This window comes from Physeter macrocephalus, chromosome 9 (assembly GCF_002837175.3).
Source record: "Physeter macrocephalus isolate SW-GA chromosome 9, ASM283717v5, whole genome shotgun sequence".
In the NCBI taxonomy this organism is placed as follows: domain Eukaryota; kingdom Metazoa; phylum Chordata; class Mammalia; order Artiodactyla; family Physeteridae; genus Physeter; species Physeter macrocephalus.
The window spans coordinates 96,619,164-96,631,350 of record NC_041222.1 but is presented as its reverse complement, the minus strand read 5'-3'; the positions used below and the strand labels follow the sequence as shown (position 1 = coordinate 96,631,350).

The 12,187-nt window shown below is 41.4% G+C and overlaps 1 long non-coding RNA gene across 1 annotated transcript in view; it reads right to left on the bottom strand.

The window, feature by feature from the left end:
- Positions 1 to 7,406: 7,406 nt before the first annotated feature.
- Positions 7,407 to 12,187, bottom strand: part of LOC129392427 (uncharacterized) — a 19,227-nt gene continuing 14,446 nt past the window's right edge. The window contains exon 3 of the long non-coding RNA XR_008618282.1: positions 7,407 to 10,163. This is a non-coding gene — a long non-coding RNA (uncharacterized lncRNA). The remainder of the gene's footprint in view (positions 10,164 to 12,187) is intronic.

The window sequence follows — 12,187 nt, the reverse complement described above, 5'->3', positions numbered from 1 at the left end:
ACTACACGGGGCGCAGGTTGAATCCCTGGTTGGGGAACTAGGATCCTGCATAGCATGGGGGCGTGGCTGGAAAAAAGAAAGAAGAACAAGAAAGAAAAATGTCTCTGCTGTACAACAGAAACTAATACAACATTGTAAATCAACTATACTCCAATAAAAATCTTAAAAATTAAAAAAAATGACCATCAGTTATAAAAAGAAAAAAAAAAGAAAAACGTAGTGCCTGGGGTTCAGCAGTTTCATTAGTTCAGAGGAGTGGCTCTCCAGCCCTCTCAATGATTCTGTCACTTGTAATGAACTTTTTAATAGACACCATGTGCATCAGACTATACCAGCATCCACTAGTCAGCGGTGACTAATGAATGCAGCAGCTATTAATCTGGCATGCCAGAACAGTCCCTGGCACGGAGCACGTACACCATGAATATTCTCTGGTTAAAAGAATGCATGAAACAAAAGGGTCATAGGTGCCTTTGTGGACTGAAGAGCCCTTATTCTTACAGAGAATGATTTTTAAAATTCACATTCACCTTACATTTAAATGGCAAAAATCACCAAGGTTAAACCAAAGTTTGGAAAACACTGCATTTATTGATATTGGAAATTCTGTTAAGACTGTGCTCACTGCATTAATACCTGATTTTCCCACTAGAAAAAAAAAAAAAACCAAAACATCCACCAAAGGATAAAAAGTTGACTCAGCAACCGGGGAGTGTGCATTACGGGAAGGACAGTTCACCTGGAGCTAAGGGTCACCAGGCTAGAGACTAAAACCCAAAGGGATTCAGAAGTTGTTCTATGAGCAAAAACGTAGGTGAGATCTGGGTCATTTACTGAACCTAGATTTTCTCTTCTGTAAAATCACAAGAACAACAACATAAGCTGTTGTGAGGATTAAAGAATGTAAGAGCTCAAGATTCCATTTCTGGCCCATGCTAAGTGCTCCCCCAAAGTTTTCATATTTCCTTCCAACCTCCTATCCTTCCCCTGCCTCTTACTCCTCACCCCACACAGTGATTTGTGTATGAAATCACATAGCTAACACGGCAATGTTTCAGAAGCCAGTGATACTGACAGTTTCTTTCTTTTTCTTTCTTTCTTTCTTTCTTTCCTTTTTTTGGAGTATAGCTGCTTTACATGTTGTGTTAGTCTCTGCTATACAACGAAGTGAATCAGCTCTATGTCTACATGTATCCCTTCCCTCTTGGACCTCCCTCCCATCTCCTCCATCCCACCCATCTTTCTTCACACTGTTCTCAGCCTGAATCACAACCCACCCAAAATATAGATTCTTTGGCAGGAACATTATAACATGGATAAAGGCACAGATGATATGAAAATTAACTTTCAGAAATGGTTGAAACGGGTATGGGTTTCCTTTTTCAGATTTATTCATGAAGCAGAACTTGGTGATGCCCAAATGGATGGCTTGAAGCTTAAAATCTATCTTTGCACAAGGATTGTTAGTGCTGCCAAATATAACAAAATATGCCACCCACTCTGACAATACTGCCCAGGGTTTGATCTGATTCTGTTATTGCCTAGATCTACCATTAGAACAGTTGACAAGTATTTTCAAGAAAATTTAATTATTGCAGAAGTCTAATGTTGTGGTCAGAAGCTGTGATTTTCAGGATATAAATGGACACTTCAGAATTATTTCAGAAAAACTAAGAAACCCCAGATGCCTGATTTAAAAAGAGCCCTGGAAAGTGATTTTGCTTTAAATTGGCATCTCAATGTTGTAATTTATTAATGGTGTTATATGGGCGGATTATTTAAGACCTCTGAGCCCTGGTTCCTTCCTCTATAAAATCACCTATTATAGGACTCTATTAAGTAACAGCAACCACAATGCTCAGCAAAAAGAAAATCCTTACCAGATGCAGTTTTCCTCAGTGGGCGGTGGAGATAACTTGTTAGCAACACTGATTTTTAAAAGTCTTGTGAAATTTTGCCATCTGCAGCAACAAGGATGGACTTGGAGAGCATTATGCTAAGTGAAATAAGTCAGACAGAGAGAGACAAATACTGTACGATAGCACTCTTATGTGGCATCTAAATAATACAACAAAATTAGTGAATATAACAGAAAAGAAAGAGACTCACAGAGAGAGAGAACAAACTAGTGGGTACCAGTGGCAGGGGAGGGGTTAATATAGGGGTAGGGGAGGAAGAGGTACAAACTATTATGTACAAAATAAGCTACAAGGATATATTGTACAACACGGGGAATATAGACAATATTTTATAATAACTATAAATGGAGTACAACCTTTACAAAGAAAAAGTCTCAAACTTGCCACACCGTTTTCTGTAGGCTGAATTTTAGTCCGAACACCTCCAATGCCCAGCCATCTCATTTCAAGCCATCTAATGCAATCCCAAGCCATAAACAATGTTACAAGGTGAAAAGTAATCAGTCCCACGTTTAACATTATGCAAGCCAACCCTGTGGTAGCTCTAATCCCATTTTTAAAACCAGAGATGACACAGAGCTGCTTTTGCATGTGACAGTTCTAACACAGAACTCACAAGGCACCCTAGCTAGGATACAAGAGAAGATTCTAGGTTTAACCAGATGTTTAAATAATCAGTTTGACCCATGTTGCTTCAGATTTCAGGTTTCCACAAGCTCTGTTCTTTCCCTTAAGTGTTTTTTAAACATTTTCCTCTTCTCTCTCCAAAATGAAGTTTTTCAAAAATCTGCTGCCATTCTAGGCAACTTCCCTAGAGTGCCTTCCGAATTCTTACGTTATCTCCAAATACTTGCTATTCCACTTCAGGTAAATTCAATAAAACTAGCCCGAAACTAGCTCTGTGTGTGTGTGTTGAAAACAAAATTCAGTAATTTTCACTATGATAAACACGCGTGCGGTGACAAGCGCCGTCAGTTCTGGGACATGGTGGAAAACAAACCAGATACAGGACTTAACTTAGAGGGCCTCAAGGTCTATGAGGGCGGAAGACATGGAAAAAGACAATCATATTTCAGGGTGAACTGTGCCACAATGGAGGTAAATGCCAACTGTTCTGGGAGGTTACAGGAGAGGCACTCAGTCCACTTGGGTGTGGAGTGTGTGTGACAGGCGTCAAAGAAGATTTCTCAGAGGAAATGAACGCTGAGCTGCCCTGAAAAATGAAGTGTGAGAGGGAGGGGTGGGGAAAGAGCTCTCCTGGCCGAGGAAAGCGTATTCACAAAGGCCAGGAGTTAGAAGAGCATGAAGATCTGTTCAGTCTGACCTGTGTTGGGGGAGGGAGTGGAGAACAGCCCCGGGAGACGTGAGGCTGAGACGGGCAGAGCCTGACGAAGAAGGGCCTGGCAGCAACCTTAGAGAACTAACTTTGCCCTCAAGACAATGAGGAACCATTTAAGGGTGACACCGTGGTCTGATCGGATTTGTATTTTAGAACAATTACTCTGGCTGCCATGGAGACCAGTCAGGAAGCTCTTGCAGTGGCCCAACAAAGGGGGTTGGGGGCGGCCTGGATTAAGGTAGGGGAAGGTGGGGAGGAGTAGGTGGGGCTATTTTGAAGGTGGAATTAACAGGCCGTGGTAACTGACTGGAGAAGTGGGGAAGGAAAATAATTGGCAAGTTTCCGGTTTGGGCAACTGAAGGGATACTTGTGTAATTTCCAGACAACATAAGAAGATGGGTACACAGCAGGAAAGACGGGCAAGATGAGTTTAGGACGTAAGAAGTTTAAAATGCCCGTGGTAGCTGGATACATAGGCCTGAAGTCCAGTAGAGATCTGCCTCGATTGCAGCTGCGGGCATCCTTCCCATGTACCTGTGGGTCAGTGAGTCCACATCTTGGCCGTGCAGCAGAATCGCTTTTGGAGCTCTTTTTAAAAAAAACCAGTGGTTTCTTTCCTTATTCAATATATGCACAGTTTTTCCATATTCATGCTAGTAGTGAAAGTAGAGGAGAGGACATTAAGCGGAAGTCAAATTCATCGAGGTTGAGGAAGTAAAGACGTTTTTGTTTGTTGAGCATTTCAAAAAATGCTACGAACTGCAGGGGTGTATCTTTTACTACGTGGTAAGCAAATGATTTCTGATGTGATTTGTAACCCTTCTCCCCTCACCCCAAGTTTCCAGCCTCATTTCACTTAGGCAAACTTCAAATTTGCATTTCAAAGTCTAAAAATTCGTCAGCAACTTCACCATCCATTAGTTCTTATTCAAAACCTTTGGAAACAGCTCAGAAGCTCTTTCCAGTTATTTATAGGACTTGTCATTGTCCACTGACTTCTTTTTTTTTTTTAATTTATTTAATTTACTTATTTTTGGCTGTGTTGGGTCTTCGTTGCTGCGCGTGGGCTTTCTCTAGTTGCAGCGAGCAGGGGCTACTCTTTGTTGCGGTGCGCGGGCTTCTCATTGCAGTGGCTTCTCTTGTTGCGGTGCACGTGCTCTAGGCGTGCAGGCTTCAGTAGTTGTGGCATGCGGACTCAGTAGCTGTGGCTCACAGGCTCTAGAGCGCAGGCTCAGTAGTTGTGATGCACAGGCTTAGTTGCTCCACGGCATGTGCGATCTTCCCGGACCAGGGCTCGAACCCGTGTCCCCTGCATGGGCAGGCAGATTCCTAACCACTGTGCCACCAGGGAAGCCCTGTCCATTGACTTCTGACTGAGCGCTTTCTGTCTTAGCTGGAGAAATGAGGCCTTTGTCGGAAACTATTTTTCCCTTGATTTGAATTTATAAACTGGCTAATTTCATGACCTTTATATTTGTGTTTCTAAGTGAGAAATAATAATAAATGAAGTAGATGACATGGAAATCTTTACAAATTTTTCTCCCCACTCCAAAGATTTCATTAAATTTTATAATTAATCTAGAAAAGTGATTATGACTTTGAACTTCATACCCCTCGTAGAGCAGAGGTACAATAAATCATCCCAGGGCTAAAACATGTAAAAGTTTAAATGTCAGGAATGGGGCTTACTGATTAAAGATTTAAATCATTTGTGATTTGGAATCCTCACTCATCTGCTCCCAGAATTTATAGCTTTTCCTCTGATTCTGGTTTGTTATCTTGCCCATTTACCAAGAGACATAAAGGAGACGCTCAGAAAAACACGCTTTCTTGTTCCACTAACAAATATAAAGTAATACTCATAAGATGTTCATAATGCCTATTCATCATTCAGCCATTCTCAATCCTGCTTTTTAGACTGAACTGTAATTTACTGACAGCAATTATAGGATTAAAAAGTCCCAAGAGATCATTTAGTTTAATCCAAGACAGCTGAAATCTCAAAAGCACTGACTAGGCTGAAAGGTGGCAGAGCCGGGTCTGGGCTTCGAGCCTGCTCAACATCAAGGTACACTGGGGAAAGATGCCAAGAGCAATTAAAAGCCTCCAAGAGTCTCAGCTTTAGTTCCGGCTCCTTTTAGATCAGGAGATATTGATGGAAAACAGTTCCATCCTCCTTCAGCCTCCAACCACCATCCTCATCTTCAAAGACCTAGTGTTCATGGAGAAAACGGAGGCCGTCAGATGTGGATTTCCTCAATTTACTGCTCCTTTACCTCTTCACAGATCTCTCTTCACCTCTTCTCACCTACCTCTTTATTTCCTATTCTAAGTATTTGGGTTTTGTGAATTTTGAGTGATTCCAAAAGCCCCTCTCCCCCTTCCCAAGGTAAATCTCCCCTCTGAGTCCTTAATAAATGCTGCCTATTCCCTCCAGGACTTTATTTATCGGCTCCCCCGCATCTTCAGTATTTCCCTTTGCACTTCCTCCTTAGCCTACAAACTCCTTCCTCCTCTCTCTATATCCCAACCTAAGCAAACAATCCTACCATCAGGTCTCCTCTGGGAAATCTTCCCTTCATTTTCTTCGTCTCCAAATTGACCAAGAAAAGTCAAAACTTCTTAATGGTTATTCATTCATTGACCCATTTCAGTTTAACCTGGCACCCCTCTTTTGCTCCGACAGAAATGCTCTTGCAAAGATCAGCAGTGATTCAACTGCCCAGTTCAAAAGCTACCCTTCAATTCACCCTCTTCAGCCACTAAATTGGACAGGATTGGTTACCACGTCTTTTTGGTGAGGCGTGGTTCTCCTACCGCACTATTTACATCACCCACCTTTTCGAGCTCTCTTCTGCTCAGTCTTCAAATGCTGCCCTTCCCCACTACTCTGCCGACTTCTCCCATCTGTCCTCACGGCCAAATCTTCAAATATGATACAACACACATGCGTGTCTCAGTGTGTGTTTCCATTTCCACTCCAGACTTTTCTGAGTTCTAGTTCTATTTAAGAAGTGTCTGGGGCTTCCCTGGTGGCGCAGTGGTGGAGAGTCTGCCTGCCGATGCAGGGGACACGGGTTCGTGCCCCGGTCCGGGAAGATCCCACGTGCCGCGGAGCGGCTGGGCCCGTGAGCCGTGGCCGCTGGGCCTGCGCGTCCGGAGCCTGTGCTACGCAGCGGGAGAGGCCACAACAGTGAGAGGCCCGCGTATCGCCAAAAAAAAAAAAAAAAAAAAAAAGTGTCTGCTGGTTATGTTCAAACCAGGTCAAATGTATTCAAAGTTGAAATCATCTCTCTCTTCCCCTACCACTCCATTCCTCCTCTGGTCCTTTCTCAGTTAATGGCATCCTCACATTACTGTCACATGCCTTCTTCCTTTCTCAACCATCTCACCATTGATTCGGCTTTGTCTCCCAAATCTACGCCGGCCCACCTTTCCTATCCCTAGGCTTACAGCTGACGGCAGGCTCCTATTCCTTCCTCAGAGAACTCACGGGTCTCCTGGCCTCTGGTTCTCTTTGCTTCATTCTTTCATAACCATCTACAACTTAAGTCTTCAAGCATTTCCCTGCTTTAAATAAACCCCTCAAAAATAAAATAAATAAATAAAATAAATAAATAAACCCCTCAAAAGTAACCCAATGACTATCCAAATAAGTTCAACCCCCGAGGGCATGTAAACTTCAGTTTGGTTCGACACTTCACTACATTTTCAGTGTCCTCTCTACCCACCGTTTCCCAGCCACAGTGAGCTTCGTTATTTCCGGAATGTATTTTCACATGTGTCAGCTGCAGGCATGCTTGTAATGAATTCCCTTTTGCATTTGTTGAACACTCAACTCATCCTACAATAGACCCCCTCCTCTGTGAGCCCTGACGCCCTCTGGCAGAACAAATGCTCTGACGGTTATGGCCCCGTCGTACCTCATACATGGTAAGTAATTACATCGCGTGCTGGCTGTCTCCCGAGCGTGGCAGCCTCAGGAGGGCAGGAATATCGTCCACTCCTATGTGACTGGCACACTGGCAGCCCCTCTAGGATTTGAGGAACTCGACTATGGAAAACATGTATGTAGACGGGTAAGGCCTCCTCTCCCCTGAACTCCCAGGCAACACACAGGACATAAAATAACGTACTGACAGAAAGAGTTCTGTGAGAGCTTTAATGGCACAAAATGTTTGTAGCTACAAGTTATACATGGATTGTAAACTGTATATAATGATACAAAGTGCTAACTAAATAGATGAAGAATGCATAATCACTTTGGCTCAGTTAATTTCGATAATTTCAACAACTGGTTCACTTGAAAATTCATCTAAGTCTTCAGTTTTCATTTTTTAGAATAGATGTTTTTTACTGCAATCAAAGTAACTTGCTGCACTTTTCCATGTGCAAGTTTGTGCAGTTCTGCTCTTGATTATATTTACAAATATCTTAAGCCAGTTTTCATCAAACATAAGAAAAATGAAGACTGCCTTTTCGTCCTCAAATTGTAAACAGGTGTAAAGCTTTCTAAACATTAATCTTAAAAATGTCAACTGTTAATTGTCGAATTCTCCTTTCCAATCCCACAATCTGTTTCCATTCAACACAAACCTGGGTAGGAGCATAAACATTTACCCCAGATGTTAGGGTTACCAATAAATACTGCATGACTTCATCTTCTGATTAAGTTCTACTGTGATCATGTATTCATGTTTTAAGTAATAGTCCAAAATTTCAGAGCTATTTTAAGAAAAAGGGCAGGACTAAATTTATTTTCAATGTTGGAAAAAAACCCACAAATATACCCAAATTCAGCCACACACCTGACAAGATTACTACTGAATTTCAAAAGAGAGTAATGTGTTGCCTGTAAAAAGCTGCTTTTCTTTAAGTATAATTTTACTTTTTCCTCCCATGATACCAACTGTAATACAAATTGTATGTTAGAACGGTTTAGCTCTTTAGTTCTCCTAACTTTACCGGCCTTTCCAATTTTATTCAGGCTTTTCAAAGTCAGCGGGCCAGCAGATTTACTTTCTTCCCAAAGAAATATGAAGACTTGAAATAAATAGGTTACAGAAGGCAAATCAAGTGTTATCAGATTTGTGAATAAGATAGAAACAAGGAATAATTTTAAAAATGTCCAAAATTATTTAGACACCAAAATCTAGAAAGAAAAACAAAGTCAAAGAATTCAGAAGACTATTTGGATATCTCATCTTTCTTAAAGACAGCCAGCTACATTCTTGAAAAAAGAGAGTCAGAAATTAATTTTTTTGTTTAATCTGTATGTTATTTTCCACTATAACACATCAACTTTACAAAACTTCATACAAGAGAGAAAAGACTCAGATAGTTTCTGCAAACTAGCAAACCTGGTGGTCAGAGTGCTTTTATTCAAGTCAACCTGATGCTCCTTATTTACTGAATAGATTGCTAGCCTTCAAATTAACGATGGCTCTCTAAATATTCAATGCCTATACCATAAACAGTAATTATTTATATATAAAACATATAACAGTATCCTTCAGAATCATGCTGTGTGTTCAGAAAGTCAATAAACCTACTTGAAATGACTGGTAAATCTGTTGCTTTCTAACAATTTGGTCCTAAAGCTTCACATTGAGAAATGAACCAAAAAGTATATCATTAGAGGAAGTTGTTGAGTGTTCTGGAACTTCAGGAGTTGAACATAACTGAAAAGATGGCTACAGGAGAAGGAAATGGCTAGTGCCTGCACAATCACAGGAATCGCCCTGGGCAGGTTGTACAGTAAACATGAGAAAGGGAGAGAGCAGAAAACCAATGGCATCTCTTCAGAACTCTGTCAACTGTTCCCACAACCCAAGTCTGGTTTTCAAAGTTGCCCAAGTGCTTGAAATAACTCTGAAACAATTATCTTCAGAGTTTAAAGGCTTCAGAGTGTAAGTGATGCTTCCTAAAACAAGAAGCCTGTATTTATACCACAAATTGGAACTCATTCCAAAGCCTCTTAGGAAAAAATAAAAAAATAAAAAAAAAATCAAAGTCATGAAAAATTCACATGCAGCTAATAAACATAAAAATACCAAATACACACAAAGAAGTCCCCAAAGCAATTTCATACATTTCTAGGCCTGAGACATTCCTTACCAGAAATAAAGATTCTACACCATAGAAAAGACAGCATTATAACATACTAGTATTAAAATCTGCTGATGTATTCTAGTTCTTCTATTTTATACCTATCATTTATATAGCTTGCCTCCTACAAATTAAAAGGCGCCATTAAGAGGCTTAGACAAAAAGTGGCTCCAAAGCTGGTTTAAAATAATTTTTTATTGCCCAGGATATTTTCTTTTCTTGTGTCCTATTTTGTTTGTTTTTGTTTTCTTTTTTAATAACTATAAATTCAAGCTTAGGGAAGCTTGCCTTTGTCTTAAAAAAAAAAGAAAACAACAAAGCTTTTATATCATTTGCTAACCTTGTCTTGCTGTAAGAGAAAGATGGGTTATCTTGCAAGAGTAAAATTTATACCATGAATGATGCAGGTTCTAAGTCTGGTGGTACTAAAAGGAGACAACAGCATTGTTGACAAAATTATAATCTGCTGGTGGCATTTGCAGAAAAGAAGCCCTTGCAAATTTCTAAACAACAGTAAACTCTGTTAGGAAATTCTAAAGTGTTTTACAGGCCAAAAAGGGAATGAGGTTAGTAAAATGCCTCAACAGAGTTTGAATAAAATACTGGATTTGAGAGTTACTGGAACTTGGATATGTAAAAATAGGGTGTAGGTTGGGTCATGCTTACAATGGTCTCAAGTTCAAATAAACTACTGTGACAATACACCACTTCACAAGTCACACGCTTTCCCAGGGGCTCTTCTTTTCCCTCAGTAAGTGCTGGCAGAAGGTGTGCTGAGTCGTTTTCCAATGTAGATGCTGAAAGGAAACACAGTATATCATGTTTCATCTGTTTCAACAGTTCTATACCAACTTGCCCACAGGCTGAACTGTACTTACAAATGAAAATTTTCAGCCATTGTATAAGGCTCTAAAGGTCCATGTGTACAGTTCCCTAACACCCTGAAATCATCACTGACTTACTTAAAGCTAGTCATCAGCCAGCTAAACTGGTTTTATATGATTATGTTTACTCATTGGGCAGGACTGGACATCACTGGGGCAGTGATCAGACAAAGCAAAGCCAGAGAGAACAGATCCCTTCAAAGAGTAAAGCAGAGCCAGCCTCCTTTGAGACGGTCCACTGTGGTGGACAAAAAATTCTACTGATATTTCAGACACAAAATACAGTAATAAACCAAATTACAAAACTGCCAGTGCTTTAAAATGCTCTTACTAACAGTTTAACTCTTAAGGATTAGGGCCTTATATTACTTTCCCATGCCAAGCAAGTGTTTGACCCTTATATAACAGAAGCAGAAGGGAAGTTAAGGAAAAGATGGAACCAGCCCGGCACCCCAACGTAATAAAACCAACTTTACTTTTTAGAATCCTTTTGTTTTCTACATTCATCTATAACAACAGTTACACTTACACCAGCAAGAGAAACAGTCTGAAGATTCATAAAAGGAAGAGATCCTCCAAGGTACAAAAGCTGACCAACTTCTTTTTTTTTTTTGCGGTACGCGGGCCTCTCACTGCTGCGGCCTCTCCCGTTGCAGAGCACAGGCTCCGGACGCGCAGGCCCAGCGGCCACGGCTCACGGGCCCAGCCGCTCCGCGGCACGTGGGATCCTCCCGGACCGGGGCACGAACCCGCGTCCCCCGCATCGGCAGGCGGACTCTCAACCACTGCGCCACCAGGGAAGCCCTGACCAACTTCTTGAGGGCAAACGAACTACTGCGCAGTCAATGCTGCAGGGGAATGTGAACTCCTACGCCATAGAGCATTCTCACATACTCCCTGTTTTGCTGCGTGCCATCACTGTCCTCACCCTCACAAAAGCAGATCAGGCACCCAGAAAGACAGGAGGTATGTGTGGGAAAGTCACGTATGTTTCCAAGTTCATCACTGTGAACATCTCTCCCATATGCTGAGCTCCTTAAAGGGAAGGTAAGAGATGCTGTACTTCTTCTGCACAATATATACAGAAAAGGACCCACTGGGCATGCTCAAAGAGAATAGCAGCTATGTCTTAAAAATATTTAACCACTGTTTAACTCCTGAAATATTTCAAAAGTATATTTCCTCAACTGTTCAAATCAAGAAAAAAAGAAGAATTTAAAAGACATCCCTGGAGGAGTCAAGATGGCGGTGTGGGAATATGCGGAGTTGGAGTGTCCCCACAACTAGGGCGCCTGCCGGCCACTGGTGGGGGACTCTGATGCCCAAGGAGACAGGAGAAGCCCAAAGTGAACCGGCGGCTTGCAGGATCTTGGTTCACGAGCCTGGGGTCAGGCTGAAGCTCCTGTGGTGGGAGATCCAAGTCCGAACCACTGGACTAACAGAGAACCTCAGACCCCAGGGAATATTCATCGGAGTGAGGTCTCATGGAGTTCCTCATCTCAGCACCAAGAAGCAGCTCTACCCAATAGCCTACAAACTCCAGTGTTGGAAGCCTCAGGCCAAACAACCAGTAAGACAGGAACACATCCCACTCATTAAAAAAAAAAAAAAAAAGAGACGGCAAAAAAATATGTCACAGATGAAGGAGCAAGGTAAAAACCTACAAGACCAAATAAGTGAAGAGGAAATAGGCAATCTACCTGAAAAAGAATTCTGAGTAATGATAGTTAAGATGATCTAGAATCTCAGAAATAGAATGGAGGCACGGATTGAGAAAATTCAAGAAATGTTTAACAAAGATCTAGAAGAACTAAAGAACAAACCAACAGAGATGAACAACACAATAACTGAAAAGAAAAATACACTAGAAGGAATCAATAGCAGAATAACTGAGGCAGAAGAATGGATAAGTGACCTGGAAGACAGAATGGTGGAAT